Below are 7,771 nucleotides of genomic sequence, written 5' to 3'. Positions count from 1 at the left end.
GGATGATGAACACATTGCGTAGGATTACACGAACCCTCAATGCCGGAGTTAACAAGCTCCACAATTACTGTTCATATTTTAGTAACCTTGTAGTGTAAGATAGATCAACAGACTAAACCAAGTACTAACATAGCATGCACACTGTCACCTTCATGCATATGTAGGAGGAATAGATCACATCAATACTATCATAGCAATAATTAACTTCATAATCTACAAGAGATCATGATCATAGCATAAACCAAGTACTAACACGGTGCACACACTGTCACCTTTACACACGTGCAGGAGGAATAAAACTACTTTAATAACATTGCTAGAGTAGCACATAGATAAATTGTGATACAAATACATTGCAATCATAAAGAGATATAAATAAGCACCTCACTATGCCATTCAACAGTGAATAAGTATTCTGTGAAATATAGCCTAAGAGACCCACACGGTGCACACACTGTCACCTTTACACACGTGGGACAAGGAGTCTCCGGAGATCACATAAGTAAAACTCACTTGACTAGCATAATGACATCTAGATTACAAGCATCATCATATGAATCTCAATCATGTAAGGCAGCTCATGAGATTATTGTATTGAGGTACATGGGAGAGAGATGAACCACATAGCTACCGGTACAGCCCCGAGCCTCGATGGAGAACTACTCCCTCCTCATGGGAGCAGCAGCGGTGATGAAGACGGCGGTGGAGATGGCAGCGGTGTCGATGGAGAAGCCTTCCGGGGGCACTTCCCCGTTCCGGCGGCGTGCCGGAACAGAGACTCCTGTCCCCCAGATCTTGGCCTCGCGATGGCGGCGGCTCTGGAAGGTTTCTGTGGGTTTCGTCGAACGCCTCAGGGTTTTCGCGACGGAGGCTTTATATAGGCGAAGAGGCGGCGCAGGAGGGCTGAAGGGGTGCCCACACCATAGGGTGGCGCGGGCCCCCCCTGGCCACGCCGCCATGTGGTTTGGTGGGCCTGTGCCCCCTCCCTGGTGGCTCTCGGGTGTTCTGGATGCTTCCGGTGAAAATAGGAACCTGGGCGTTGATTTCGTCCGATTCCGAGAATATTTCGTTACTAGGATTTCTGAAACCAAAAACAGCAGAAAACAGGAACTGGCACTTCGGCATCTTGTTAATAGGTTAGTTCCAGAAAATGCACGAATATGACATAAAGTGTGCATAAAACATGTAGATAACATCAATAATGTGGCATGGAACATAAGAAATTATCGATACGTTGGAGACGTATCAGCATCCCCAAGCTTAGTTCTGCTCGTCCCGAGCAGGTAAAACGATAACAAAGATAATTTCTGGAGTGACATGCCATCATAACCTTGATCATACTATTTGTAAAGCATATGTAGTGAATGCAGCGATCAAAACAATGTATATGACATGAGTAAACAAGTGAATCATATAGCAAAGACTTTTCATGAATAGTACTTCAAGACAAGCATCAATAAGTCTTGCATAAGAGTTAACTCATAAAGCAATAATTCAAAGTAAAGGTATTGAAGCAACATAAAAGAAGATTAAGTTTCAGCGGTTGCTTTCAACTTGTAACATGTATATCTCATGGATAATTGTCAACATAGAGTAATATAACAAGTGCAATATGCAAATATGTAGGAATCAATGCACAGTTCACACAAGTGTTTGCTTCTTGAGGTAGAGAGAAATAGGTGAACTGACTCAACAATGAAAGTAAAAGAATGGTCCTCATAGAGGAAAAGCATCGATTGCTATATTTGTGCTAGAGCTTTGATTTTGAAAACATGAAACAATTTTGTCAACGGTAGTAATAAAGCATATGTATCATGTAAATTATATCTTACAAGTTGCAAGCCTCATGCATAGTGTACTAATAGTGCCCGCACCTTGTCCTAATTAGCTTGGACTACCGGATCATCGCAATGCACATGTTTTAACCAAGTGTCACAAAGGGGTACCTCTATGCCGCATGTACAAAGGTCTAAGGAGAAAGCTCGCATTGGATTTCTCGCTATTGATTATTCTCAACTTAGACATCCATACCGGGACAACATAGACAACAGATAATGGACTCCTCTTTTATGCATAAGCATGTAACAACAATTAATAATTTTCTCATATGAGATTGAGGATATATGTCCAAAACTGAAACTTCCACCATGGATCATGGCTTTAGTTAGCTGCCCAATGTTCTTCTCTAACAATATGCATGCTTAACCATAAGGTGGTAGATCGCTCTTACTTCAGACAAGACGAACATGCATAGCAACTCACATGATATTCAACAAAGAATAGTTGATGGCGTCCCCAGAAACATGGTTATCGCACAACAAGCAACTTAATAAGAGATAAAGTGCATAAGTACATATTCAATACCACAATAGTTTTTAAGCTATTTGTCCCATGAGCTATATATTGTAAAGGCGAATGATGGAATTTTAAAGGTAGCACTCAAGCAATTTACTTTGGAATGGCGGAGAAATACCATGTAGTAGGTAGGTATGGTGGACACAAATGGCATAGTGGTTGGCTCAAATATTTTGGATGCATGAGAAGTATTCCCTCTCGATACAAGGTTTAGGCTAGCAAGGTTTATTTGAAACAAACACAAGGATGAACCGGTGCAGCAAAACTCACATAAAAGACATATTGAAAACATTATAAGACTCTACACCGTCTTCCTTGTTGTTCAAAACTCAATACTAGAAATTATCTAGACCTTAGAGAGACCAAATATGCAAACCAAATTTTAGCATGCTCTATGTATTTCTTCATTAATGGGTGCAAAGTATATGATGCAAGAGCTTAAACATGAGCACAACAATTGCCAAGTATCACATTACCTAAGACATTTATAGCAATTACTACATGTATCATTTTCCAATTCCAACCATATAACAATTTAACGAAGAAGAAACTTCGCCATGAATATTAAAAGCTAAGAACACATGTGTTCATACGAACCAGCGGAGCGTGTCTCTCTCCCACACAAGCATGATGTAATCCAATTTATTCAAACACAAACAAAAATAAAAGCACACAGACGCTCCAAGTAAAGCACATAAGATGTGACCGAATAAAAATATAGTTTCAAGAGAAGGAACCTGATAATTTGTCGATGAAGAAGGGGATGCCTTGGGCATCCCCAAGCTTAGACGCTTGAGTCTTCTTGATATATGCAGGGGTGAACCACCGGGGCATCCCCAAGCTTAGACTTTTTCACTCTTCTTGATCATAGTATATCATCCTCCTCTCTTGACCCTTGAAAACTTCCTCCACACCAAACTCGAAACAAACTCATTAGAGGGTTAGTGCATAATCAAAAATCCACATGTTCAGAGGTGACACAATCATTCTTAACACTTCTGGACATTGCCCAAAGCTACTGGAAGTCAATGGAACAAAGAAATCCATCCCACATAGCAAAAGAAGCAATGCGAAATAAAAGGCAGAATCTGTCAAAACAGAACAGTCCGTAAAGACGAATTTTAAAAGGGCACCAGACTTGCTCAGATGAAAATGCTCAAATTGAATGAAAGTTGCGTACATATCTGAGGATCACTCACGTAAATTGGCATAATTTTCTGAGTTACCTACAGAGAATTAGGCCCAGATTCGTGACAGCAAGAAAACAGTTTCTGCGCAGTAATCCAAATCTAGTATTGACTTTACTATCAAAGACTTTACTTGGCGCAACAAAACACAAAACTAAGATAAGGAGAGGTTGCTACAGTAGTAAACAACTTCCAAGACACAAATATAAAACAAAGTACTGTAGCAAAATAACACATGGGTTATCTCCCAAGAAGTTCTTTCTTTATAGCCATTAAGATGGGCTCAGCAGTTTTAATGATCCATTCGCGGGAAATAGTATTTGAAGCAAAAGAGAGCTTCAAGAGGCAAATTCAAAACACATTTAAGCCTAACATGCTTCCTATGCATAGGAATCTTGTAAATAAACAAGTTCATGAAAAGCAAAGTAACAAGCATAGGAAGATAAAACAAGTATAGCTTCACAAATTTCAGCACATAGAGAGGTGTTTTAGTAACATGAAAATTTCTACAACCATATTTTCCTCTCTCATAATAACTTTCAGTAGTGTCATGAGCAAACTCAACAATATAACCATCACATAAAGCATTCTTATCATGAGTCTCATGCATAAAATTATTACTACTCCCAACATAAGCATAATCAATTTTATTAGTTGTAGTGGGAGCAAATTCAACAAAGTAGCTATCATATATAGGAGGTATATTGTAATCATAATCAAATTTATCCTCCATAACAGGTGGTACCAAAAGACTACTATCATTATAATCATCATAAATAGGAGGTAGAGTATCATCAAAGTAAATTTTCTCCTCAATGCTTGCGGGACTAAAAAGATCATGCTCATCAAAACCAGCTTCCCCAAGCTTAGAATTTTCCATATCATTAGCAACAATGGTGTTCAAAGTGTTCATATTAATATGTTCCATGGGTTTTTTAATTTTCGGATCAAACCATCCATGTCTTAAATCAGGAAATAGAGTAAAAAGCTCACAGATGTTTTCCATTATGCCTTACTAGTGTAAACAAGAAACAAAAAGTTGCAATTGCAGGATCTAAAGGAAATAGCTTCGAGTACTTACAACGCCGGAAAATAGCTTAGTAGCCGAGATACGGAGTGTGAGTACCTTTTACCTTTCCTCCGCAAGAACGGCGCCTTAAAAATAGCTTGATGTCTATGTTCCCCCTCCTTTCCTGTAGACAGTGTTGGGCCTCCAAGAGCAGAGGTTTGTAGAACAGCAGCAAGTTTTCCCTGAAGTGGATCACCCAAGGTTTATCGAACTCAGGGAGGAAGAGGTCAAAGATATCCCTCTCATGCAACCCTGCAACCACAAAGCAAGAAGTCTCTTGTGTCCCCAACACACCTAATAGGTGCACTAGTTCGGCGAAGAGATAGTGAAATACAGGTGGTATAAATAAGTATGAGCAGTAGCAACGGTGCCAGAAAATAGCTTGCTGGCGTGTAGTTGATGGTGGTAGTATTGCAGCAGAGTAACACGGTGAAACGAAATGTGCAGTAGTAACGCAGCAGTATTTAGGAACAAGGCCTAGGGATTAGACTTTCACTAGTGGACACTCTCAACATTGATCACATAACAGAATAGATAAATGCATACTCTACACTTTTGTTGGATGATGAACACATTGCGTAGGATTACACGAACCCTCAATGCCGGAGTTAACAAGCTCCACAATTACTGTTCATATTTTAGTAACCTTGTAGTGTAAGATAGATCAACAGACTAAACCAAGTACTAACATAGCATGCACACTGTCACCTTCATGCATATGTAGGAGGAATAGATCACATCAATACTATCATAGCAATAATTAACTTCATAATCTATAAGAGATCATGATCATAGCATAAACCAAGTACTAACACGGTGCACACACTGTCACCTTTACACACGTGCAGGAGGAATAAAACTACTTTAATAACATTGCTAGAGTAGCACATAGATAAATTGTGATACAAATACATTGCAATCATAAAGAGATATAAATAAGCACCTCACTATGCCATTCAACAGTGAATAAGTATTCTGTGAAATATAGCCTAAGAGACCCACACGGTGCACACACTGTCACCTTTACACACGTGGGACAAGGAGTCTCCGGAGATCACATAAGTAAAACTCACTTGACTAGCATAATGACATCTAGATTACAAGCATCATCATATGAATCTCAATCATGTAAGGCAGCTCATGAGATTATTGTATTGAGGTACATGGGAGAGAGATGAACCACATAGCTACCGGTACAGCCCCGAGCCTCGATGGAGAACTACTCCCTCCTCATGGGAGCAGCAGCGGTGATGAAGATGGCGGTGGAGATGGCAGCGGTGTCGATGGAGAAGCCTTCCGGGGGCACTTCCCCGTTCCGCCGGCGTGCCGGAACAGAGACTCCTGTCCCCCAGATCTTGGCCTCGCGATGGCGGCGGCTCTGGAAGGTTTCTGTGGGTTTCGTCGAACGCCTCAGGGTTTTCGCGACGGAGGCTTTATATAGCCGAAGAGGCGGCGCAGGAGGGCTGAAGGGGTGCCCACACCATAGGGTGGCGCGGGCCCCCCCTGGCCGCGCCGCCATGTGGTTTGGTGGGCCTGTGCCCCCTCCCTGGTGGCTCTCGGGTGTTCTGGATGCTTCCGGTGAAAATAGGAACCTGGGCGTTGATTTCGTCCGATTCCGAGAATATTTCGTTACTAGGATTTCTGAAACCAAAACAGCAGAAAACAGGAACTGGCACTTCGGCATCTTGTTAATAGGTTAGTTCCAGAAAATGCACGAATATGACATAAAGTGTGCATAAAACATGTAGATAACATCAATAATGTGGCATGGAACATAAGAAATTATCGATACGTTTGAGACGTATCATACGCCGCCTCCCTCTCGGCAGCGGCGCGAGCAGCAGCAGCCACCGCATCTGCGCCGCCGCCCAGATCAGCACCAGCAGCTCCCGCGCCGCCGTCCGCCACCGCACCAGCGCCGCCGCCCAGATCAGCACCAGCAGCTCCCGCTCCCGCAACCGCTCCCGCTCCCGCAACCGCTCCCGCAACCTCTCCCACGGCCGCTTCGCAGCCCGCAGCCGCTCCCTCTCCGCCCTCCAAACTAGCAGCAGCCGCGGCTAGGTTCATGTCCATTGCCGGATCTGTGCTTCGCCGAAGAAATGGGAGTGTAGGGAGAGAGGCTTTGTTCGCCGAAGAACTAGGGTTAGGGTTTTCTCTCCTCTGCTTTTTGCCGGAAATGGGGATGGTGGGGAGGGGATGCGACGGCGGGGATAAAGTAGTGGACTCTTTTGGACTGTGCGCGTGTGCGTGGACCCGTGTGTGGACCCGTGGGCATGGACGGGCGTGTACGCGGAAGGGGCGTGTACGCGGAAGGGGTACGGGCGTGTACGCGGAAGAGGTGTACGGGCGTGTATGTATTCTCGCGGTGATACGCGTACCTCCTCGGGCTAACGGGTCCTGCGGGTTTTGGAGCGGGCATTTCTATACCCGAATCGAAGTTGAAAAGACGATCCTGCCCCTCGCCGCGGAGTAATTTGGGTCGTCCTTGTGTTCCGCTCAACATACCCGTTCGACGTTGGGGGTCTATGGAAGCAGTCACCAAAGAATAAAACAGAATATAACCCCTCAACTTCGTTTAGGGACCAGCATTGGAGCAGGGCTCAAAGATCGGCGTGAGGTATCTCCAACGGCGCGACGCGGACGCTGAGCGATCATTTGCGTCCGTCGTGATCGGAAATGCGTTTGGGTCCTGCTCCAGTGGGGCGACGCAAAGTGATCGGATCGTCCGCGGCGACGGAAACCTGGCCCAAATATGCGCCAGGTTTGCATCTCCGTGGACGCTGCGCGGTCGCGGAAAGTGTTCGCGTTCGGTGCATCCGGGCCCGGTCGGCAGTGACAAGGTAAGCAAATATTTTTTTCATTACTATTGATTGACCAAAAGGACCATCTTTACAGAGATGGTTAGTCAAGTTAACCTAAAACTACAACGGCCGTAACTACTCGCCGTCGCGCGGCCTACACCGGCCTCGGTTACTCGCAGTCGCGCGGCCTACTACTGGCCACTGGAGAGGCCGGCGTCGTCGTCGAAGCGCGAGCGCTTCGTGCACTCTGCACGCCGGGCACGCCGCAGATTGGTCACCCCCTCCCGCATTCGGCTTTCGAGGGCCTCGACCAGAGAGGAGTCCCACATGACTGTCCTGGCCATAGAGTTGGCCTCCTC

The sequence above is a fragment of the Lolium perenne genome, chromosome 6, assembly GCF_019359855.2.
Source record: "Lolium perenne isolate Kyuss_39 chromosome 6, Kyuss_2.0, whole genome shotgun sequence".
Taxonomy (NCBI): domain Eukaryota; kingdom Viridiplantae; phylum Streptophyta; class Magnoliopsida; order Poales; family Poaceae; genus Lolium; species Lolium perenne.
This window is presented reverse-complemented; position numbering follows the sequence as displayed.